General features: G+C 42.6%; 1 long non-coding RNA gene across 1 annotated transcript; it reads right to left on the reverse strand.

Annotated features, from left to right (window-relative positions):
- Positions 1-9,921: 9,921 nt before the first annotated feature.
- LOC311606650 lies at positions 9,922-19,096 on the reverse strand. The gene is made up of 4 exons (XR_014782388.1): positions 18,969-19,096; positions 13,308-13,495; positions 10,491-10,561; positions 9,922-10,330 (listed from the first exon to the last, which is right to left on the reverse strand). It is a non-coding gene; the product is annotated as an uncharacterized lncRNA (long non-coding RNA).
- Between the last annotated feature and the right edge of the window lie 6,806 nt (positions 19,097-25,902).

A 25,902-nucleotide genomic window follows, 5' to 3' on the forward strand; every position in this document is an offset into this window, starting at 1 on the left:
AACTAGAAGGTGTATGTCTAAGGGGCCATCTCTGGCCTTGGCCTCTACATTTTCTTTTGAAGGTAAGTGTCAGCTCATCACAGTATACAGTAATTATAACTTTGCTTGGCATGAAATACTCAATCAATTTTGAGAAAAATGATATTTATGCAATATTGACTCTGAATTCGTGAGCATAATACTTATCACCCTATTTGGTTCTGGTCTTCTGTACTGTTTTGTGAAGAGCTCTGCAACTGTCTCTTGGAAGGACTCAGGTGACTCTGTTGTACCTACTTTTAGGTGAGTATATTTTTATGCTAGTATGATCTTTTACATTTCACCTCTCTATATGTTAAATATCTAAGAATATGAGCCAGCATCTAGAGAGATGGCTCCATGGCTAAGGCTAGCTTCTCTCCCAAAAGGCCAGAATTCAATTCCCAGAACCCACATGGTAGCTCACAACCATCTGTAACTAAAGTTTCAGAGAATCCAACATCCTCTTCTGCCCTCCAAGGTACCAAGCATGTACACACTGCACAGATACATACTGAGAAAACATCCATACACATAAAATAAAATAAATAAATCTCTAAAAAGTACAATTAGTTTGTACATTGAATTTATATCTGCAGCCATACCAAATTCTTACTAATTCTAGCACTTAACTTAAAGTTCCTTTCAATATTTGCAATAACCTACAAGTATCCCAAACCCAGGGGATTGAGGCAGTAATTCTTATTTATCAACCATGGTTTGTACAGGTGGGGACTTCAGACAAAACAGAATAGAGACAGCCATCTCTCCTCTGCCACATCCTCAGCAGGAAAGTCAGGGTGGGAAATCATCTGAAGTATTTCTCTCTTGGTGCCAATCGATGCAGAATTTAAAATGATGGTGTGGTTCCTATATCCATTGTAAAGAAGGATTTGTACCTACCTGTAAGAACATGGCATCCTCCAGCTGTTACCCTTCAGAGACTTCCTCACTGCAGAGAGCTGCTCCAGCTAAGATCGTGGCTGAGGCTATCTGATGGAATATCCTCTTGTGGCCTCTCCATGAGGTTGGGCTTCCTCTAAACATGGTAGCTGTGTTCCAAAGGTGAGTGTTCTCATAACACAGGAAAAGAACGTGCTGCATGGCCGCTGCTGGATTCCATCAGTGTGGGCACTCATAGAACCAGTGCCCCAGACTCAAAAAGAAAGATCCCACGTAACCCCTTCTCCACGGCAGAGTCTTGTCACACTCTAAACAGCTTGGGATATATGGTAGTTGTAGGTCCATGATGGAAGACATAGCTCAACACAATATTTTGTACACCGAGCAACTACATGTATGTAGTAACAGTTTCATTCCTTGTATTTATATTTTCTTTGTCATATTACACTCACTTCAAGTAACTCTAATGCCTTGCCAAATCAAACAGGCAAGGGAGAGAACTATATTTTTTCCCATCGCAAAGAAAATTATCAATAAAGTGAGTGGTGATAGGGTTTTTAAGATAGGTCCTTCAGAGCCTGGCTTGAGGAAGACTCCAACTCTGGTTGGGAGTAAAGCTGAGTTTTCTCAGAAGATGGTGGCCTAGTTGCTGCTAAATTATTTGGACGTAAACTAAGACAGTATTTTAAAATAAACCGGTAAATTTAAAGAGATGTGAATTCAGTATTTGAGATATTTTAGAGCAAGAAGCAGAAACAATAACCATAGGATTCTCGATCTTTGTATTAGTTACTTTTCTCATTGCTGTGACAAATCACCTGCCAAGAAATGACTAAAAGGAAGAAAAGTTCGTTTATGGTTTGTAGTTTGCGGGGATATGGTCCATCATTAGGAAAGGCAAAGGAACAGGAGGCAACTGGTCTCACTGCATCTGCACTCAGGAAGCCGGGAGTGAACTGGAAAAAAGTAGGGCTACAAACCCTCTTTGTAGTGACTCAGTTCCTCTTGTGAGACTCCACCTCCCAAAGGTCTACAACTCTCCCAAATAACACCTTTATCTTGGAAATAGTGGTGCTATTATATTCAATCCACAACAGTCTTTTACACTTGACCTCAGTCAAAGGGCCAATCAGAGATAAGATAATAGTCACCTGGTCACCTGGAATTATCATATTGGAAACCACTTAAAATTCAGTGAGGTCAACAACAGGAAAGTATTTGTTCACAGTTCTGAAGAAGCTCGGCATGAAGGTGCCAAGTAAGAGGGTTCGTTCTAATGCCTCTTCTCTGAGTTGGCAGAGGACTGCCTCTCCCTGTATCCTTACATGGTCTCTCCTCTTTGGGCACATGGAAGCAGGGCAGGCATTCGCGTCCCATCCTCTTTGTAGAAGAACACCAGGGCTGTTGCTAGGAACACGCCCTACTGACCTCATTTAGTTATTCATTATCTCTACAATGGTCTTATCTCCAATTATGGTCACATGGAGTGTTAGAATTTCAAAAGACAAGTTGGAAAAGCATGATTCAGGCCCTGACAGATGGCTGTTGCTCAGTAGCATTGATGAGGCACTGCAAAATGATAACGAACAGCTGAAGTGAGCAAACAGACGATGAATTGGGAATTGGATGGGAAAACTGGGGGCCTTTTCACTGTACACAAAGAAGCAGGACAGAAGGAGCCAGAGGACCTAGCATGGACATCTTAGAAGCACTTTCCCTAGGTGCCACCACCCACGCCTTAAACCACAAAGACACACTTCAGCCATCCACACCCTGCAAGAGTTACTGCTTTGGCCTTGCTGGTCACACAGAAAATGCGGAACAGTGGAACAAAAAAGGGCTTTGCTGCTATACTAAGACTTAGGATGAAGCGGGTACTCATTCTCTGTCTCCGTAATATGCATTCAGTAGGCCATGGTGACTTACAGGCAGGACTGGGAGACATAACCCAATACTTCATTATTTGTGGGAATCAGAGCTTCACAGGCATTTGTATCTGTGAGTTGGTCAGCCAGTTTCTTTGCAATGCCTCCAGCCTCCATTAAGGCATACGACCCGAACTCCTTTGCCAGTCTTCCACTAGCCCTGCCACATGGAGACTCTCTTCCCAGAACATTTCAAGTCATACCACAATGCACAATCTGGTCATACTTTATAAGTTATATTTCTATGCTGGTGTAAAACACTGATGAAATCAACTTATAAGGGAAAAGGGCAAGTTTGAATTGATAAGTTCAAAGAATGCAGTCAGTGGGCCATTTGGCTTCATTGTCTTGGGGCCTACGGGGAAGCAAAATATCCTGGTGTAGATGATGATGTCCGACATTAAAAGACTGCTCACACAACAGCATCAGGAAGAGGAGGGGAGGCCCAGGGTCATAATATTTTCTTCATCTGCATAGGCACTTACTTGCTTGCACTAGCTCCTAAAAGTTCCAAACCTCCCAATTACTTGTAGTATGTAGCACCTAGGAGGCATGTAAGAATAGAGCAAGAAGAGACTTGATACCCTATGAGCATATACAGGGGGAGGAGGTCCCCCTCAGTCACAGTCATAGGGGAGGGGAGTAAGGGGGAAATGGGAAGGAGGGGGGAATGGGAGGATACAAGGGATGGGATAACAATTGAGATGTAATATGAATAAATTAATAAAATATATTTTAAAAAGAATAGAGCAATGGCACCTCTGCTCTACCAATGGACACTTGGGATATTTACCTGTAAATATGAACATAAAGTCAAAAGCTAAGTATGCACACACAATCTGATGAATATTAACAATTTTTTCCATGCATTGTGTCATTTTGGAGTCCCAGGAACAGCTGAGAATCATTGTCATCTACAACATCACCAACAGAAAAGAATAATTGGGAAAAATTTTATTTCCTTTCGTCTTGTTTAACTTCCAGGCTAATATCACATAAGAAATACTGAGGTATGCACGAAATGGGTCTATGTTTAGTAGTCCAGTGGAATGTTAGCATCTCAGTGTGCCAGTTTCTGCTCTGAGAAGAGAGTCCACTAAATAGTGAAGTTACTGTTTTATCCTATCGTTGACCCCTCCCCAATGGATTTCATTTGAAGAAATTGAGGTAACACTGGAATTTCACTCTATTTTATGATGGATGGGACAAAATGTAGTCTTATGCATTTGATGCAAAGTTTGATGCAGGAAACCTCTCTTTGCTATATGACTAGACAGACAGTGAGTGCTGGTCAGTTTTAACTGTCTTGTTAACACAACCTAGACACCTGAGAAGAGATTCTTAACGAGACTTTATCTAGATGAGAGCATACTCTGGGCTTGGTGTGTACGTGCGTGTATGTGTGTGTGAGAGAGTGTGTGTGTGTGTGTGTGTGTGTGTATGTGTGTGTGAGTGTTTGTATGAGTGTGTATGTGTGTGAGTGTGTGAGTGTGGTGTGAGTGTTTTTATGAGTGTGTGTGTGTGAGAGTGTTTGTGTGTATGTGTGTGTTTGTGAGTGTGTATGAGTGTGTGTGTGTGTGTATGTGTGTGAGTGTTTGTGTGAGTGTGTGTGTGTGAGTGTTTGTGTGAGTGTGTGTGTATGTGTGTGTGAGTGTTTGTGTGAGTGTGTGTGAGTGTGTGTATGTGTGTGTGTTTGTGTGAGTGTGTGTGTGAATGTGTATGTGTGTGTGAGTGTGTGAGAGTGTGTGAGTGTGTATGTGTGTGAGAGTGTGTATGTGTGTGAGTGTGTGTATGAGTGTGTGTGTGTGAGAGTGTGTGTGTGTGTGTGTGTGTGTGTGTGTGTGTGTGTGTGTGTGTGTGTTGCGGTCATGGTTAATTGATGTAGGAAGGTTTGGGCCATTTTATGCATTATATTTCCCTAGACAGGAGCTCCTGAGCAAGTGAGCAACAAGAAAGCAAGCAGACAAATAAGCAAGAATGCCTCCATGAGTTCATTTCTTCTTGTTCTTGACTGTGCGTATGATATGACTAGCTGAGTTTCTGTCCTGAATTACCTTCAACAATGGACTGTAACCTGGAATTGTCAACCAAATGAACCCTCTTCCTGTCTAAGTTGTTTTTTGTCAGGATATTTTAACACAGTAACAGAAATGAAATGAGAACAGGGAGTTTATGGAAACAGGTTTTTGTTAATAAATCCTGCTCTGCGGTAACCATTATTTTTCTCAGAGAACCATGGCAACTAATATCGTTGTATTAATCTGAGTTATCTATAGAAATAGAACCAGTAGAAGACAGATGATGCACAAATATAGATGAGATATACAAACAGAAGCTTGCTTCATGGCTTCTGTAAAAAATAAGCAGAGCCAGAGACTGAAATGGTGAAGACGGGCTTTAATTGGTGGCAGTCCATTGTCTTAGTTAGATTTCTATTTGGTTGGTAAAACACTGACCAAATGCAACTTGTGAAGGAAAGAGTTTATTTCTGCTCACCGTTCTCAGGTCACCTTCTATAGCTTAGGGAAGTCAGGGCAGGAACTCAAGGCAGGGACCTGGAGGCAGGAACTGAGGCAGTGGTCATGTAGGAATGCTATTTTACTGGCTTGTTTCTTGGGTCTTCTTCACACTGCTTAGTCAAACCACACTGGATTACCTTTCTAGAGGTAGCACCACCCCTTTGAGACAGGCCCTCCCACATCAATCTTTAACCAAGAAAATGTCCCACAAACTTTTCAATGGGCTAGTATGGCAGGGGTATTTCTCAGTTGAGCTCCCTGCTTCCCAAATGACTCCAGTCTCTGTGTCAAACAGGCATAAATACTAGCCAGCATACTGCAGCAGTAGGGAAAGAGTTTTTCATTAACTGAATTCAAGTTAGATCTGAACACAAGTGACTAGGTACTGGAAAAAGAGCTTGGGGATGGGGGCTGGAGCTCAATAGGGTCAGTAAATGAAGCACTGTCAAATTCATGCAAGGCATTTGGTCCAATAAAGTAGTGGTGAATGGTTCTCTACCTTAGCCCGAGGAAGTTGGTAGGTTTCCAGAACCAGGTGTTGAGTCAGACTTAAGTCTAATTATATATGTATGCATATATGATATGTCTATCTATCTATATATATATATATATATACCTATATAATTGCAACAATTAAAGGGGGAAAAGGACATGAACTTTAGTGGAAGCAAGAGTAGATAGAACAAGGAGGATGTGGCAGGAGTTGGAGGGAAACTGAAGGGAGAAGGAAATAATATTTTAACTTCAAAAATGAAAAAAGAGAGCACTGAAGATGGTGTCGTCTACGGAGGACCTGCCTGGCTTTTTCCATGTCACTTTTTAAAGTTGTGCTGCAGGAAGAGAGAGAGAGACAGGACTACAATCCTCAGACACTTCCTGGCGTGGTAGAGTCATTTTAGGGATGGAGTCCTGAGATTTGAGATACTCAATCAGAATTTGTTCAACTCATTCCAGGCTCAGGTTGAGAGGTCTGGTTGAGAAGAGGCTCATAGATGTCTGCGTCTCTCCTAAGGCGAGCAGGCCCCGTTGCTCAACTGCCACAGGCTAGGATCAGTTCACCAACAGCAAGTTTCCACTCACAAAAAGTATTTGCCCACGCGAAGAGTCACCACAGCTAGAAAGCCAGCCCAGCTCACGTAAAATAATAATGCATGCATTCTTTTCACTTGTTCTCAGCAAAGTGACATATGGCCAAGCCTCTTCTCCCTGCACAGTCCATAATTCAGACAGAAGTGCTGCCTGCTTCCTCATTAGCTAAATTGTATTCATTGCAGAAAGCAGCTTTCGGAAGCCGTATCGATCAGCAGGAAGTAAGATGGGAAAAAATTAACACAACTTGAAAAACTCCATTCTCTGGAGTTTAACTCACCATCTGGGAGTGAATTATTAGGAAAGAGACAAGGAAGAAGTGTCTGTATATTACCTTTCCATTTCCATACGCAGGTCAGCCCTCATTAATCTGCTTCAAGCATAAAGAATTTGGTTATTCAGAAGTGACCTGTATGATTCTTATGAGAGAGGAGGTTTTGTGCAAAGCAGTTCACTTGGGGCTTTCAAGTAACTAACACAACCTGATGTGTTTTGTTTTGTTTTTTCTTTTTTTTTTCCTTCTTTAACTGTTTTTGTGTGTAAGCTTGTCATTGAGCCTGCAATGCCAATGTCTGGGGTAGACAAAATAAACATGTTTATTTCATTGTTTGAAGTTCCCCTTCTTTGCTTTAAATTAAAATTACTTTACTGTATAAGAACAATTTCTTGGGTTATCTTATGCAGTATTTTATCTTCAATAGTTTTACTTGAACCCAAGTAACTAATGCTTATTTCTTTTGTGTGTGTGTGTGTGTGTGTGTGTGTGTGTGTGTGTGTGTGTGTTGTCTGTGTGTGGGCCTGTCGTGGGTCTGTGTATGTGTGTGTACATGTGCATGTTCATGTGGGGTGAGGGGAGTGCAGACATGCCTGTGAGTCTATGTGTGCATGTGGTGTGCATGCACCTCTGTGCAGATATACGTGGGGTCAGAGGTCATTCTTAGAAGTCATTCTTCAGTAAGTTGACAGCGTTTTGTTGTTGTTGTTAGATTCTCTAACACGGTTTGTGGATTTGGCTAAGTTGGCTGGCAAGCAAGCCGGACTGGGAGGAGATGAGGGAGAAGGTTACAATTGGAATGTAAAGTGAATACATTTAAAAAGTAAGTTTAAAAATCCACTTATAATCCACTTGGATTGTAAATGAACATCACCACACCCAACACCTATGCCTGTTTCAGGTGACGGAGCTCAGGTCTTCATGTTTACAAAACAAGAGCTTTACCCACTGAGCCACCCCGCCCCCAAAGCACTTTAAATAAGTGGTCAAAATAAAAACACAGCAAAAGGAAGTCCTCGAATAACCAGGCCCCTGCAAACTTACACAAAAACTACAACATTAAACATTTGTTAGAGAAGATGAATCATATCACTCTTTTCGTGTCTTCTAATATCTAAACAATTATCCCTCTGCCAGAAAATTAAAATAAAATTACACTCTCCTAAATCCATTATCCAAGTTATTTTTAATAATTTTCTATTTACTTGCAGTTTCAAAATTGTTTTTATATTACTACTTGTTTGTTTGTTCGCCTATAATCAGTTCACCTCCTTAGATGAAGCGTAAATGGGCTGAATAAAGATGCAAATGGCTTCTAAGGAATATGAATTGACCCAAATAATTGAGTGAGAGCTGACAGTGAATGGGAAAGGGGCTCTATCAGGAGGCAGGAACAATCGTGGGAGGTAAATAGCATGTAATGAATCATTTTTTCCATTCACACTTGCGTGTTTGTTATAAATTTCCAATTTGTTGTGAAGTGATTTCAAAATGAAGCTAATTATCAAATATAAAGCAATTTTCTTATTGCAGCGAGTAGTTAATATATCTTTCCATGTCCACACAGTGTGTGGAGGAAAACCAAGTAAGAAATAAGACTCGAGTTGCTGCCGTCTGAGAGATGGATACATGTTCTTCTTGAGTGGAACATAGGGAGAAGTAGAAACATTCTGCCTTTTTTTCTGAAGCTACCAAGACAAAACATGACATATAAACAATAGGAAGCTGTTTTCTTGCCCAAAACAAAAATTCCAAAATAGAGGTGTACTCAAGCCTGCAGTCCTTTCAGGGCTCATGAGGAAAGGGCCATCCTTGGCTCTTCCAGACTAAGCCAGCACTGGCCATCCTTTGCAGTCACTTATGGGCATCCTCCACTCTGTGCAACCATCTTAGCCTAGGGCCATCCGTTGTGTTTCATGAAGTCCTTTTATAGAAATGTGAGCCATTGGAATCGGGCTTCAGCCTAATCTACTATGACCTCATCTGTTCTTATTTGTAGTCACAAACACCCCAGTTTCAGAAGGAGACCCCGTAAGTAAAGGGCAAGGAAGAGCAAACACGACATAGAGCTCATGGAAAGTAGGATCTAAATAGACTTTTGCTACCTGGCCCAGATGCCTTCCCCTGCCATGCCCTCTCTTCCCAACACAAAGACCTTTACCCTGCTCATCCTAGGCTTCTCACTTCAGCAGTAGCGTGCCTTAGGTAATCTGTGCTCTATGGGTCAGTAAGTGGAATGATTGTTACCTCAGCTCTCACTGAAACCTGAAATCTGGGACAATGAGGCTACTGTGTTCTTACATCCCAGAGATGGAGGCTAGGCCAAGCACAGCTCTGCCATATCTGCTAAGGGAAGGTAAAACAAGCCACTGACATGCTTTTGTTTTAATCCCAGATATAGGATACGGGGCTGCTTTAGAGTGTCCACACTATTTGCCTTGTATGGGCTCTGAGAAGGGTGTGATCTTTGCCAGCTGCTGATAGCTCATCTATGGGGACTCAGAGAAGGATTAAATGCCAGAGCCAGGGGAGACAGAGGGGGCTCTGAAAAAGAAGAGTGCTGATGTTCCCTTCTGCTGCTCCTGGTGGTCATTGTTACAGTTTGATGAGAAGAAGTTAGAGATAGCCTGAAAAATAAATTGAATTTGCCCCAACGTACCCCATGACCCTACCCAGCAGGAAGTAGTGAGGAGACATACGCTGCCCCTTCTTCCTCTAACTTCCTTTCTCTCCTACCTAGTGTTGAAGTGTTGGAAAGGAATGGGGCGAGAAGGGAGAAAGAGATATAAGAAACCCCAATAAAATAGATTAAAAACTACATCTACACTGCTTCACCCCAGAACCTATTGTATTGCCCTCCCTGAGAGCCAGGCAGATCAGAAAAGGAATCTTTTATGAGCAATGTGTGAATATACCCCTATATTCACACCCAGGAGTCACACACTTCATCATCTAGTCTCTAGATAGGTGTCAAAGTGTCATGTTTCCTGTTCAAAAACTGAAAGAAAATTTGAGACCATCCCTAAGGACCACTAAAGTGAGCAAGGACAACAGCCAGGACAGGCTGCAGGCTTCTTTCTGTTTACCTAAGTCCATTGCAAGGCAACTGAACACAGACAGTTATCCTGAAGACAATGGAGGTAAGAACAATTACACACTAGAAAAATCCACTAGGTTTATGAACACACCTCACAAATGCACGCCTAAGAAAATGTTCTGAAAATTACATGATTTGGGGAATGGAGTAATGGTGTGATGAGCTTCATGATAAAGATGTATTTTGAACAATATTCCATTGAGCTGCTTCTCAGATTATTTTTGGCGTTTCTTTTACCCTTACTTTCTGCTATTCCTATTCAGGTGTTCCATATAGAAAATGTCCTGTTGTTGCTTAAACATCTAATGAGTTTGTTGCTCCTTCAGTAAAGATTTTCTTCTGTTAGGCAAACCGTGAGTAATACCTTCCTGGGTTCATCCTCCCGTGCTGGATGTGATGCTTTGTCTACCAGATGGATTAGGTGTCTTGCAGTGTGAAGGAAGAACTGTCTGTCTTCCTTATTCATTCATTCCATCTCTCACTTCACGTGTCTATTATCTGCCTCCTGATGGCAAAGCATGAACAAGACAGGACAGAGAGAAGCATCGTTCCCGGGCCCTTCGTAGGTATTTGTACACTGAGAGAGATGGAGACCCTACAGAGGCTCTAGGGAAGATGTTCATTAACAGGGTAGATTTGTCATGTCAATATTCAGTTAAACATACCTTGTGGGCCATATGAATTGGAAAAGGCTGGTACAAATGAAATTGAAGGGGCCATTGCAGAAAGATGTTGCCTATCGAGTACACAAGAGATTCGTCAACATATGATATCTGTGGGTTAGGATGTCAAAATAATTCATAGTATGTGTGCGAATGAATAGGTGCCTCTACAGTATTTCAGAAACTCTGTAAAACACTGCCAACATGTGGATATAAGTTCCATGAGACTAGGAACATTTCCCACTCGCTGAAGGGTCCATGGTACCCAGAACAATGGTTAGTGCATAACAAGTATGTTCTCGCTGAAAACCCAGACAAATGAATGAGACAAAGGGTCAGACACAGGAAAAATAAAAACCCTGAAAACCAGGCCTTGGAGAAAGTGTTTACTTAGGAGGGGGACTTGGGGTTCTGATTTCCATGGCTTATTGAAGAAAGAGAGGCAACAGGAAGTATAGGAGGCAAGGGGTTGAAGGGGTATATCCCCAGGTCACATCTGCTTTCTACTGCTGACCCCATGAGATTGCCCTAAGGGAAATAGGGAGGTGATGCTTCTGCCAAAGTCAGAGCAAGTGGCCTTACTATGTAATCGAACGTTGACGTGCAGGGGAGGCACGAAAGTCCTTTATCAGCTATGTCAGTGACAGAAACAAGCATCTACACAACACACACACATGCAGGACAGAGAAGTAAAGAGAGAGAGGGAGAAAGAGAGAGAGAGAGAGAGAGAGAGAGAGAGAGAGAGAGAGAGAGAGACAGAAAGAAGAAGAAGATGAAGAAGAAGAAGAAGAAGAAGGAGAAGGGAAAGGAAATAAAAACAAGGAAAATGTAGCTCTAATTCCCTTAAAATACAGTCTTTTAAAGCTAAACACGCCATGCACACTTACCTTAATGAACTATTACAAAGTGTCAGATGGTTGTACTAATGAAAGCTAATTACAAATCCTATTAATTAAAAGTGAAAGGAGAAATCTATACATCTGTGATCTTTGACCTGTCCCTCCCCTGGACCTAGTACTCCCCAGTCTGAAGACTCTGGAATCGCCAGTGATGTTGAAAGCAGCCCAGCGGGCACAATGTAGGGTCTGACCTTTGCAGAACAGAAGTCAGAACTAAATTGCCAGGGCTTGGTGGTTAAAAACACAGCAGGCCATAGGTGCAAATGGCAACCTAGAACTTCCCAGTGCAGCAAAATGGGAGGGTTCTTTACTCTCAAAATTCGCATGCTCCCATCTGTCTCAAAAAGAGGGGACATTAGTACATTGCAAGAGACAGTATGCGCAAATGAGTTTATTGTACAACATTAGAGAAAGCCCAGACAATGAAATGTCATGGGTGTAGGTTCACTAATATTGAAGTTATATGTCTGCTATCTATAAATATAACCATGTTTGGTAATGGGATATTTGTAGATATTATCAAGCCAAGATGACATCATTATAGCTCTGACAGCATGCTGGAAGACAACATTAGCGCGCACGCACACACACACACACACACACACACACACACACACACACACACTCATCCAGAGGGGCAGGGAGGAAGACTGAAGAGAGATACAATGTTTAGTGTATTGTGCCTAAAAACCAAGAAACACACAAAACTTTTAGCAATCTCAGAAGCTAAAAGAAAGGCACTGAGTAGAATCTCCCCCCAAAGGACTTCAGACATGGTATAATCCTTGTGACAATTCCTTTGGACTTTAATCTTCAGAAAAGAAAGTATGCCTTAGTAATTTAGGAGCTGGTGCGATGACTCTCCCATTAAAGCACTTATACCCAAGCCTAAAGACCCGAGTTTGGTCCCCAGGACCCACAGAGTAAAAAGGAATAACTAATTCCTGCAGTCTCCTGTTATTTCCACACGCACACTGTGTGGTGTATGTGCCCCACAACAAACAAATGGTAATAAAAAAAATTCTTAATTCTATTAGAATTATCCAATGTTGTAACCCTTTATGACCTCTCTGAGAATGTAATATAATCAGTTTCTTAGTCTGTTTCTCATTACCATAATTAAATAACTAAGGCAAGCTAACTTGCTAAAGAAAGAGGATTGATTTAGCTAAGACTTATGAAAGTTCAAAGTGTGGTATTAGCCTCAGGCCAGCTCCTATAAAGACCATCTTGACTCTAGTACATTAAGGTGGGAATATTCATGTGAGTGAGATAACACATACCCAAACAAGAAGCCAGAGTGAGTGTTACTGGGGTACCACAACTTCCTGTGATTGTAGTGGCCCCCATTAACCTAAGGACCCCCTACTAGGCCACATCTATTAAAAATACTACTGCTTAATATCCCAACAGGTGAGCCTTTGGAGGCTAGACAAAGACATAGACACAGATGGGTAGACTGATAACCTGGCCAAAAGCAAGTGAGGCCCAGGGTCCAGGTAGTCACACTGGGTGAGGACAGAGCTCCTGGACATGGGTCTGGCTTTGTTCTTGAGTTCCACAGCCGTGCTGGCCTTTCTGCCCATTTGTTTTCTATCTGGGGCCCAGGCTTCATACCCATTGACATCCATTGACCATCCAACCTTTAAGGCCATCCATTTCCTAATCTTCCTGACTGTCCTTGTGATTTAGCTGAGTCCCAATACTGGGTATCCGTGGGTCAAAGCCCAGCTTTCCCAAATATATGCCATGAGGTTATGATTGATCTATTGCATGCCTTCATTCCTCATAACTACAAAATTATACACCATTGTCCTTTTGAATATTATGTGAGGTCAACTATGTGAAAAATAAAGCAGAAAACCTGTTCCAGAATGCTTAAATAATTTTCCCAAGGTTAAATAGGATTTTAAAGAAATACCTGAGATCTCCAAATAAATCTGGTAATTTTTTTTCTGTCCTGATCACAGCTCATACATCATTTTAAAATTCAGAACATTTGCATTGTTCTCTAGGATACAGTACACGGAGGTGCATGTATATTTGTCTCCAGTATAAATTCAGGCTTTTCTTCATTGCTGATTCTCACTTTAAATCATCAGTTCCCACCTTCCAAGATAAGGAAATTTTTAAAATGTAAAATAATAGTCATAGAACCAATGGAAAGAGATGGTACATCGCTAGCATCCTGATTACCCTGTTTTAAATGCCGGACTACTGCAGTGTATGTGGGGGAGTTCTATGGGGAAATAGTCAAAAAACTAGCCGAGGTTAAATAATCAGTGCGTATGTAGCCTGGCTGAACAGATTATAGCATTCAAAAGTGGTACTACACAGGATGGAGGAGAATGTTATAAAATTAAAATTAGTGAGAATAAGTTTGACATTCACATGTTAGTTTAAATCAGTGTAGATGTAAAGAAAATGGCACATCCTCATGTGGAAAGGGAGGTGGGAACGAGAGGTGGGAGAGAGGGAGGATAGGATTTGAGCTGATTTCTTCTTCGTGTCTGGAGGCAGCATGGACCAATTTCTGATGTCCTTTGGCTCTGAACTCATACGTGTCGTACATCAAGCGCAAGCTTTGTAAACCTTCTCTATACCTCACCTTCCTGGTTCTTGTTTTGTTCGTTTGTTTTAAGTATATATTCATTTTTGTTGGTGAGGAGAACTAGTCCCAAATTGAAGAAGAAAACAAATAAAAAGGTGGTGAATGAAAAGCAGGCTACCAAGAAGACACTTGAGACTCTATGAGCATATATAGGGGGAGGAGGTCTCCTTCAGTTACAGTCATAGGGGAGGGGAGTAGGGAGAAAGCGGGAGGGAGGGAGGAATGGGAGAATATAAGGGATGGAATAACAATTTAGATGTAATATGAATAAATTAATGATATATATTTAAAAAAAGAAAAGGTGAAGCTAAAGAGCCAACCGTACTGCATGTGCCTGTGTGCCCATGCACCTCAGAGACACTGAGTCTCTCTGGTTTTTCCAGGGCCCATTTTTTTGTCTCCACAGCTCAGAATGTTACCATGATCCTAGAGAAAGAACCTCGTGCAGTTACATGTGTGGCAGTGTCCGCTGAGTGCACAGTATGTCGTTCTACAAGAGTCCCAGTTGCAAGTAATATCAGATAACTCTAGATGCTTAGAGAAAAGGTTCCTGAAGGAGGATTTTAAGATCAGTATAGCAAAGGCATGTCTGAACTACCATGTTTACAGTGGTGGTGTTCACAAGAGTCAAGACATGGAATCGGCCTGAAGGCTCATAAAGGGATGAATGGAGAAATGAAACAAGGTCCGTATAAAGTACAGTGTCCTCCAGCTACAGGCAGGATGACAGTCACACCCTGTCGAGTGATATAGCATGCATAAGCTTCTGTCACAGAGAGACAAACACCACATAATCTCACCTGTTCATAGAATTAGAGAGGAAAATGGCTGAGGAGGTTCCTGGGGTGAGGAGAAGCAACACGCTGGCCAAAGGATATGTGATTACGAGTAGATTAGAGGGATGTGTGAAAGTGAGCTATCACACAGAGTAGCAACAGGCATTATGAGTGATGTATTTTATTCGTGAAATTGTAGAGGTTGCTATTGCATGTCCTCTCAGCGTGATCACCACATGAGCTGATCCATTTGTTCATTACCTAGATTCCATAATGTACTTCAGAGTCTCAAATGAACCATAAATACAATTGTCTCAACCCAAAAATAATCTTCAAAATAATATGGGCAGCTCATTCACTCGAAGCAATGACAAAAACTGAATTCATGTGTAGACCAATGACTATGTCCTGAAGCCCGCTTAAAAAAAAAAAACCACCTCAGCCATCAAAGACCAAGAGGAAACTGCCCTACCAGCTCCTGCAGAACCACTGTTGCCCCCAGAAAGTCCCTGATTATCTCTATATTAAAAGAAGCCCAGTTCAGCCACATCAGGTAGAAAATCTAAAGCGCCTGTGCCGGGCCTTAGGCAGGAACCATTCTGATGCCCACATCCTTCTCCTCTGAACCTCACAGTGAAACACTCTTTATCTCACACCATCTAACTGCCTCCTCAATTGAGGATAGCAAGATCGGGCTCAGAGAATTCTCTCCTGACACTCTTCTCCTGCCCTACCTTACCACACTAGATGGTAAGCTCACAAGGCAGAGCGACTGGATCATTACACTGGACCCATGACAGAAGAGGGACCAGCAAGGGTGCTCAGTAGGAGTCAGTACACACCCTGGAAAATGGACTCAATGTTCCCCTTGGACGTCCTGTCCTATGGAAGAGATTAACAGAACAAGGCCCCAGCAAGCCTGACCCTAACTGGAAGAATTGCTCCTGGCATTAGTCACCATTAGGCTGGTGGATAGGAGCTTCAGGTGTGAAATAAATAAGAGTGAAGAGACTGGGCTGGCCAGAGAGACATGGGACTTTAGAGCCAGCGTAACCATAAGACTTAAGGCTCCTGGGAATTTGCTGAAGCCCTGGTGAAACCTGAATCTACTCTGCGCTGCTTGGACCTTAAATGCCATAGGACCACAGCTGATAGGTAACAGGGTAGCATGCTTCATGCATAAGAAGGGCATAATGAGGAATACAGCCTTCTTGGGCTAACAGTGAAAGGATTGTCTCAAAGAATGCCCATATTAAGAGCACAGATACACCTGCCCAGCACTTAGAGAGTGAAACAGCACTGTAGTGTTGTGTGTCCTCAGATCACCTCACTCACAGCCTGAGGTTGCTCAGGTTCCCAGTTCTTGGGCAGGACCTTGGAATCCTTCAGTTCTCCTTTTGAGCCACCATCTGTTCTTGACACGAGAACATGTTTCTAGGCCTTTTCAGGATCCCTAAGTACAGACTCAAGAACAGACCAGGCTGTCAGTGAGATGACAGCCAAACAAGGAAACAGTTGAACAGCTGAAGCTTATTGAGCTGTGCCTGATTCCCATGCACTCTGTACCTAGAAATAGTCAACCCACCCCTTGTCATCCATAAGCCATTACCCAGATTTAAACACAGAATAAAAGGAAAGAAGAGGAGAAGGCTAGGGAAGGAGAGAGAGAGAGAGAGAGAGAGAGAGAGAGAGAGAGAGAGAGAGAGAGAAAAGAAGAAGAAGAAGAAGAAGAAGAAGAAGAAGAAGAAGAAGAAGAAGGGGAGGAGGAGAGAAGAGAAGAAAAGAAAATCACAATGGAATAGACATCTGATCTTCGAAGGCTCTAGAGATATGAGCCTTTCAGAAGCTTCCAGTAAGAAACAGGAGACAGAGCCCACGGATGCCCAGATGGCTGGGCCAGAGCAAAGGGACCACAGGTGGAAACTGGCCCTTCTTAGAACTGCCCTTCCCATTCAGGATCGAGCACAACTGCAAGAAACCATAACTTAAATGTAACCTGGATGGTAATTTCAGAAAGAAAGACAGACAGACAGATGGAGACAGACTGAGACAGAGACACAGAGAAGCCCAGAATTCAACACTGGAATCAAATCCCAACCTTGACTTCAATGCTAACTTTGCTGTTTTCTGTCTTTTCCACGGAGGAGAAATCCTTAACCCCCGCTGCCTGCAAGCTTGATATAAAATAGAGTTACCATAGCTGTTCCCCAGTTCCTGAGGTTGGTTTAGGAAAACATAGTAGTTAATAAAAATAAGAACCACAAAAAATAAACATAAATGTGATCAAGTCCACAGCTTAGAGATTATTTGGGGTTCATATATTTTAAAAAAGGAAGCTGGATAGATGATGTGGGGTCTGCATTTTGGGAACTGCTGTGAAAGCTAAAGAGACAACATACACAGTGTTTAAGGAGCCATCTGGCCTGGGTTCTATTGCAGGACTCTGCCCTATTGTTTTCCTGCCCATGCATGAATGACGTAAGTTATCAGAGCCTTGGTTTCTCTGTTTGTAGAAGAGATTCCAGCTGTATTGTGTTTGGATGCTAAAAATATTGGCATTAAAGTTCTTGTAGCCACTGTGAGTGCTAGTAACAGTTCATTAGGGTACTCGTGCACGCACATATGTGTGTGTGTATGTGTGTGTGTCTGTGTATATGTGTGTGAGCGCATGCGTGTGTCTTTGTCTATATACACACCTGTGCATATGCAGGGAGCCAAAAAAGAGGATGTCAGGTGACCTGATGTGTCACTTTCTGCTTTATTCTCTTGAGTCAGGGCCTCTCACTGAACCAGGAGCTTGGCACTTATTGGCTAGACTAGACGGCTGGGGAACCCTAAAGGATCCTCCTGTCTCTGACGTTCTCCAATACAGGGGTAGCAGGCACTCTAGCTTTTTTCTGAATGCTGAGGATCTGAACTGAGGTCCCTATAGGTGGCTGCATGCATCCTTACCCATGAACCATCTCTCCAGTCCCTTCTTACACACTTTAATGATTTACGCCAACTCTAATTTGAACAGCAATGGGCTTTATGGAGATAAATGCATGCTTCGTATGCTCTTGAACATAGGTTCTCAACTTGTGGGTTGTGACCTCCCAGGGGAAAAACCCCTCATTTTTTACAGGGGTTGCATAAGACCATTGAAAAACATTGATATTTATATTATGATCTATAACATAGAAAAATCACAGTTATGAAATAGCAATGAAAATAATTTTATGGTTGGGGTCACTGCAACATAAGGAAGTGTATTAAAGGGTCACAGCATTAGGAAGGTTAAGAACCACTGTTCTTGAGGGTCTCTGTCCATAAGTATGGAGGTTGCTAATACCACGTGCTTTATTTCTCTATTGACATTTTCGATGCCTTCCTTAGGAGATAGCTTGCTGAGCATGGAAATGTTAGAATTTATAAAAATACTAAGGTATCACTTACGGACAGCCTAATCTTGAATTGGTAGCTTTATTAAATGCACCTGTTGGCCAACCACCAAGCTTGGTGCTGGCTATCAATGATGCAGTTTCTTGGCTACATGACCTAATGGCTCATATCTGAAAGTCTACCCACTTACAGATCACTTGACCTCCAAATGCCAGAGAATCTGTCTGAACCTGGTACCTTTCAACCACTAACAGGCCCAGCTTTGATCTGAACACGATTTTAATTAAGGGGGAAGGTTATTTCTTTAATGAGTTCCAGGTTAGCATCCTTCACAGGAGGATGGGTCAGGTGTAACAAGGGCCACCTCTCATCTCCTCAGCCCCCTTCTGCTTCATCTTATTCCCGGCCATGCTGCAAGTCCCTTGGCCATTTCCCCAACCCCAGAAGGAGTCTTTTAAACATGGAGAAGAGAATATTACAATGCCTTGGCCCATTTCTTAGATATTATCACACACTTGGTACATAGTTTGAGAGTACAATAACCCAGTTTTATAAATCTGCCAAGAGAATAAGTGTCTCTCTTTTTAGGGTGGGTGATACTTTGTTCAAATAAATCTGATTCATGATGAGTTTAATGCTCCTTTTGAGAGTCTTTTCTGAAGCCTTGTATTTTTATACCTTATTTATGTATGTTTTTCTGTGCATAGGTAAGTGTCTCGCTCTCAGAAAACTGAACGGCATATAAAGAACACAGGAAATAACCAAAGAAGGGAAAGAGATTAATATAGAACTGGGCTAGGGTCTAGGCCTTTACCTGAATACATTCTCAGATGTGAAGAAGGAAATTAATTTTTTTTCTATTCTTTCAAAGATCAGCCTCTGCCCGACTCAGTGTGGAACTGGTGGTATCTGGTGGCTGCTTCCCTGTCAGTCTGCAACCTCGGGCAAGTCTCTTGACCCTCCTGAATCAAAGAAACCATCAGCTGGAATATGAAGTGAGCCTTTCAAATGGCAGCCCTCACCATCCCCAAACACAGAGCTTTCCATTCTGCACCTGGCGTTTAGGCTCCCTCCCCATCTCGGTGAGGTTGTGTACACAAGCAAACGCACTTTGGCAAGCCCCAGTGTTTTTTCAGCTGAAATGATGGTGGTTCAATTAGCTTAGCAGTTTGCATAGAAGACTCATTCAGCACACTGCAAAGCAAACATTGGCACAAGTGGAAAGTTACTTCCTCACTAGTTTCACAGGTATTTTTAACATTGAGGAGGCACAGAAGAAAGTAGCTACCTAGCGGCTTCTTGGTCCTATGGAGGTAGAAGCAGCGTCAGATACAAGGATTCATGGAGAAGGAAGGGCATATTTTCCTGTGGCATGTGACCCTCAGGTTCTTGCTTACCAAGAGTCAGGGTAAGGGTTCTAACTGCCTCTAATGATTGTTCTTTTTTCCATTTGACATTTGTCTTATTCTTTGTTTATATTTCAAGTTTTCTCTGATGTCTCCCTTGGTGGAGCCATGTTTCAACAGAGGATAGAAATGGTCTATTCAGTCTTAAGTCATTGAAGGGTACATTCGCTGTCCGAAAAAGCCAAGTAGGAATCCAAAACATGGGAAAGAATCGAGGGCGGTGCACAGGCTTGGTTCTCACAGGGCGGTGGGAAGGAACAGGTTCTTGACGTTAACTCTAGATTCAGCACAGGGGAATGCCACTAGTCATCTCTGAGCGACGATATATTTAGAACTGAGCTGAGATGTGGCATGTTAAGCGCAGAACCTTTCATGATTACTGGGCTGGATACTACCAGGTACTAGACACCAAGAGACCCAAGGACAAAGCTAAAACCAAACAGACAACTACCAAGCACCCACTGGGGTCAGGCCCTTTGTGAACCATTTGTTTTATTTTATTTCTCAGGGGTGGTCTACTGGCCTTTCTAAGATCTGACATGTTGACATTTTATTTAATTAAATGTTTATTTACAAAGTGAAGGGTTCGTTAGTGACTAAGACCATTGTGCTTTCTAGAGTGCATCTATTTATGTTCAGCCTGTAAAAGGAAATGAGCTGTAAAAGCTTAGCTCTCTTGGATTAGCCTCTGGTTAGCTTTGTCACTCACCGCTCATGACTCGGCGTGGAAATATGATGAAATTCCAGCTGTAGGTTTGGAGAAGTTGATGATCTATTAAACAATAAAGATGTCCGCTAAAACAAACAAACAAACAAACAAAAAACAAAGTGAAGGGTTCGTTATGACTTTTTCATACATGCGCTTTTGTTCAGATTCACTTTCTTGATCACTTTAGTCTCCTCCTTCTCCCTACTCCCTCTGTCTCGTTTCTAACCACATTTCTAACAGTCCCTCTTTAACTTCCATCTTCTTTTTCCCCCTGGATTGCACAATGAGGAAAAATGCACGAGACCTGTCTCTTCACTTAGCCTTATTTCACTTAGCATGGTGATCTTCAGGTCCATCAGCTTTCTTGCAAGTGACGTAATCCCATCCTCCTTCGTGACTGAATAGCACTACACTGTGTGTGTGTGCCACAATTTCCTTACCCATTTATCAGTTTATGAGCACCAAGGCTTATTCCATGATTAGACTAATATCAATGATGCAGAGATAGCATGGGTATGGAGTCGAATCAGCAGTAAGCTGGCATTTCTCATTTCTTGAAATAATAACTAGTCCAAGTGTCTTTCCGGTTCTGTAACCCACAGTTGCAACTCCAACTGCAATGAGGCAGGCTAGATAGATGCTTCAGACTGACTCTTAGGTTCTTGCAAGTGTCTGACCTTGTGTTTATATGAACCAGGGGCTGCCACCTACTGAGAGCTTCCATCCTGCCTGCCAGCCTGCCTGCCTGGCTGGCCTTCATGGTTGTCCTGGGACCTGCTGCCTTGACTTTTTGAAGCTGCCCAGACAAACATGCTGTGCGGCTTACAACAGAAAAACATTTCCTTCCAAGATGAATATCACCAGGCCTGACTCCCTGAAAAACACAGGAGGTGAAAAAACCTCATTTCTACCACCTTCTGTTGCCCTTAGGGGTTGAGGGCTGTGTCAAACTTTCCCTCTGGTTTCCCCGAGCCTCTCTTTAGCTCTGTGTCACTTTTCTCACTCTATTAAGAACACTTATTGCTGGAGTCAGGGCTCACGCTCATCCGGACAGGCCGCGTGACCTCATCTCAAGAGCCTCCAGTGTAGTCATAAAGACTGTTTTTCTCACTGTCACTTCTGCCGCTTCTAGAGCTGGAACTGTTGACATGTTGGAGAGGGTCCACTGCGACACTCAGTGTAACCTTCTTCCTTTTGTGGATCTTCCGTTCTGTCATAAACAAACACCAGCAGCCCCCATGTCTGGTAAGAGCAGAAACAGGGAGCTAAGTTGAGATGACAGTATTCACATATTAACATTCTGTTCTTGTACGGGTGCATAGTGGTATTCTGATAATACCCACCACTCCTAGTCCTTCCGGTTCTGCAAGATTCCCCACCCCCACCCCATCCTCCCCCCTACCCCCCACCCCCGACACACACACACCCTCTCAACTTTATATCTTCTTTTAAAAACCACATTCCAATCGCATCATGCCTGTATGTGCATGGACTTGGGGTTATTTTTTTGTAGTTATTGTTTGCTACTCTCACTGACTCAAGCGGTGTGGGGGGTCCCTTGGTAAACTGTATATTGTATAAACTTTGTAAACCCTCAAGGCAGGGAATTGGCCAGGCCAATTGGTTATTTTCTAAGGGCTTTAACTGCCCAGTGTCCAGACCTCATACCACTAGAAAAATCCCACCAATCCTTGCAGGAAACCCCACAAATCCCTGATCTCCCCCAACCTCAGGATTGAAATTCCACCAATCCCCACCCTAGATATCTCTACCCTGGAAAGCTCTTTCCCCCAAGAAATCCTATATAATCCATGTCTACTGTTCAGTTCCCTGCTATACTCTTTCAAGAGCACAGGCAGACATCCCTGGACCCTCTCCAAACCCTTGACTCATTTCTCCTAATAAATCTCTTTTATTAGATTTGTTGCCTGGTGTGACTTTCTTATCCAAAGAAGCCAGGAAACAAAGAAGCAGCGAAGTGAAGAAGTGGAGTAGAGCTGAGGCTCCTAAGCTCCGCACCTCAGCTGGGGAGACCCTCCCCTGCAAGCTGCGAAGCTGAAGAAGAGGAACTGGAAGGGGAGCTATTACAATGTAGCACTTCAGTTCAGCCAGGGATATCCTCCCTCAGGGCTGCAAAGCCTCTGCTAAGGAGGTTCCTCTCAGAGCTGTGTGGTTCCTGGGCTTCTGAATCTCAGGATACTTTTCTACCTGAGCAGGAAAGCTAATAATTATAACATTGCTTTTTATGAAAAGTAAAAATAAAATCTATAAAAACTATAATTGAATAATTAACTGTAAAGCTATAATCTCAGTAAATATAGGGACAAGAGTCTGTTAAGAACATCGGGTCTTATGTTGTGGCTCAGGGAGAGCTATTGAACGCAGATGGAAATGGAGGGTTATCACCTGTTATGGTTGGGTGACAAAATGCCCAGTCATTGTTTGTGTGAATATTTGTCCACAGTTAGTGTCACTATCCTAGGAAGTCCTGGAAAACATTGAGAGGGAGATCTAAGCTGAGCTGCAGAAAGCGTATCACTACAGGAGTGTCTTAGAATGATGTGCCTGGTCTTGGTCCTCTTCCTTCTCTCTGTTCTGAAGAAGAGAAACCTGTTCTTTAGGATCCCAAATGTGGGATCAGAACGGTCTAGTGAGAGAACAGGTGATGTTAATTCACTAGAAGAGCAACCACCTCATGCAGGAGCTTAATTGCTACCAGATGAAAAAGATCCTGTGAACAAACTCTGGGAGGAGATATATAAATGAGCCCAGAACTGGCAGTGGGAGGATTGAAGACTTGGGATAGATTTGACTGTTCATCGCTGCCCTTCAAGACGCTCCTAGAGAAAACCACTTGAGGTAAGGCTTCAGAGCTCTGGCTCCTGCTGAGGCTCTGCAGTCTGGTTACCCCTGGTTCCAGTGGAAGAAATCCTGCAGCTCCAGACTGGAGAATCGTTCCTTGGGACTGATATCCTTAAGGTTTTGTTGTTGTGTCAATTAATCCTCATTTCCTACTGTTTTGGTTAATCGGGTTCTAATTGATGTAGGCTCGGTCAATAAGTTGTTAATAAAATATTTTGGTTAAGAAAATTGAGTCTACACTGTTTCCTATCCTCTAGGAAGTGAAAACTTTCCCCTGCCACATGCTCATGCAACCATGACACCTCTCCTAATGTCATGTGTCTAAATATCCATGGGCTAAACTTTGTGAATGTATGAATCAGATAGCTCTTTCCTTCTTTGAGTTGCTCTGTGTATTTTGGTAAGAAAGCTCACACCTTCCCACACTGTTTGAAAGGAAGGTCTGGGATGTCCATACATCTGTCTGCTCAGGAGCATTAGACTGGAAACGAGGAGAGCCAGCTTAGAATTGCATTCTCAAACTCTCAATTTTTTTGCGCTTAGAAAATGTGGAGACTATAAACCCCTACCCAGATCTAGCCAATGGACAGGACATTCTCCACAGTTGAGTGGAGAGTGGGGTCTGACTTTCACACGAACTCTGGTTCCTCATATTTGACCACGTCCCCTGGATGGAGAAACCTGGTAGCACTCAGAGGAAGGATAGCAGGCTACCAAGAAGAGACTTGATACCCTATGAGCATATACAGGGGGAGAAGGTCCCCCTCGGTCACAGTCATAAGAGAAGGGAGTAAGGGGGAAATGGGAGGGAGGGAGGAATGGGAGGATACAAGGGATGGGATAACCATTGAGATGTAATATGAATAAATTAATTTTAAAAAGTAAAACAAGAAAGTGTGGACACTAATTCCTGTCTTACCGTTCCTAAAATTTAGCATTTTTACTCGTGAGTGCAACTTATTAAGTTATTTGTCCTGATGAAAATAAGCTGCAGAGAAAGGAGAGGAAGTTAAGAAGCTTGCCCATATGCTTGTGTAAAGGGCCTGAGCTGCCTTGCTCAGTGTCCATCCCGACAGTTCAGTCTCCCTCTGCTGCCTTTCACAAGCAGCCTTATCAGGATCCACTGGGGAAACAGGGATGGGGAAGTTGGCTTGCCACACTTAGGACCAGGCCAAGAGCCACTATCACTAGGCCCTGCTACCGGGATCCATTTGGCACTTGTTTTCCAGTACAGTGTATATCTGCACATGGTGAGATGCAATTACAGAGTCCTGGAGAATGAGCAACTTTACATCCTAATTACAGGTTAATAGAACTGACCCAGGGAGATCGCCTAATTAATCTTGGAAGGAGATGTGCATATTTAAGGAGTCTTCACTAAAGGAGCTATACTTTTTCAAAGGAGACTAACTAGACTGAAAGTAGGTTAGATTTGGGTAGAGGACATATTTCAGAATGAGGAAACACCACCAATGTTTTAGGTCATCAGAAACTCAAGTTCAGCAGTTTCATGTTTTATTTGCAATTCATTCACTCTTCGTATCATTAATGAAGACAATCCACTAACAGCTACTATTCAGACTAGTATTTTCAAGTCAGAATTTCCCATCCTTGATGTGGTACACCTAGACTGTGTCATTCATTTCTGAGTGATTGCTCTCATTCAATGCTTTCATCAGCTTCATCAGATCTGACACCACAATGCAGGGGACATGGCCTTCCAATACAACATCCTCTTGACTTATTGTGGAGCGTCACTATTGCATAGAAAGTGAACTCAGAACTCGGCAGGGTTTGAAGGGCCTTGGTCTCGTGTTCTTCAGTTACTAGAACACAGCACCTCCTATCTTCCTTCTGCTCCCTTGAATGCATGGAGATCACTGTGTGTCTTGTTGCCTTGTTGTATTGGCATAAAACACATAAGATCGTACTGTAGTAGCAGTCCTTAGTCATCAGGGAAATACAAATCAAAACAACTCTGAGATTCCATCTTAAACCTGTCAGAATGGCTATGATCAAAAACTCAAGTGACAGCACATGCTGGCAAGGATGTGGAGCAAAGGGAACACTCCTCCATTGCTGGTGGGAGTGTAAACTTGTACAATCACTTTGGAATCAATGTGGCAGTTTCTCAGAAAATTGGGAATAGTTCTACCTCAAGACCCAGCTATACCATTCCTAGGCATGTACCCAAAAGATGCTCCATAATACAACAAGGACATTTATTTGCTCCGCTATAATACACTAGAAACTGGAAGCAACCCAGATGCCCTTCAACCTAAGAATAGACAAAGAAAATGTGGTGCATTTCCACAACAGAATACTACTCAGCTCTTAAAAACAAGGAAATTGTGAAGTTTCAGGTAAATGGATAGAACTAGAAAAGATCATCCTGAGTGATATAACCCAGACCCAGATAGACACACATGGTATGAACTCACTTATCAGTGGATATTAGCCATATATTACAGGATAATCATAGTATAATTTGCAGTGCCAAAGAAGCTAAGTAGTAAGGAGGCCCCAAGGGAGGTTGCTTGAATCCCACTCAGAAGGGAAAGTAGAATAGACATCTGAAGTGGATGAAGAGGGGGAACTGAATAGAAGAGAGAGTATGGAAAGGAAAGAAGGTGGGGATCAGTTATGGAGAGAGCAGGAAGGGGGACTGGAGAGAGCTATGAGAGAGAGAAAGAGAGAGAGAGAGAGAGAGAGAGAGAGAGAGAGAGAGAGAGAGAGAGAGAGAGAGAAGGGAAACCAAGTGAGTGGGGCAT

The sequence above is a fragment of the Acomys minous genome, assembly GCF_964271855.1.
Source record: "Acomys minous genome assembly, chromosome: 10".
NCBI lineage: Eukaryota > Metazoa > Chordata > Mammalia > Rodentia > Muridae > Acomys > Acomys minous.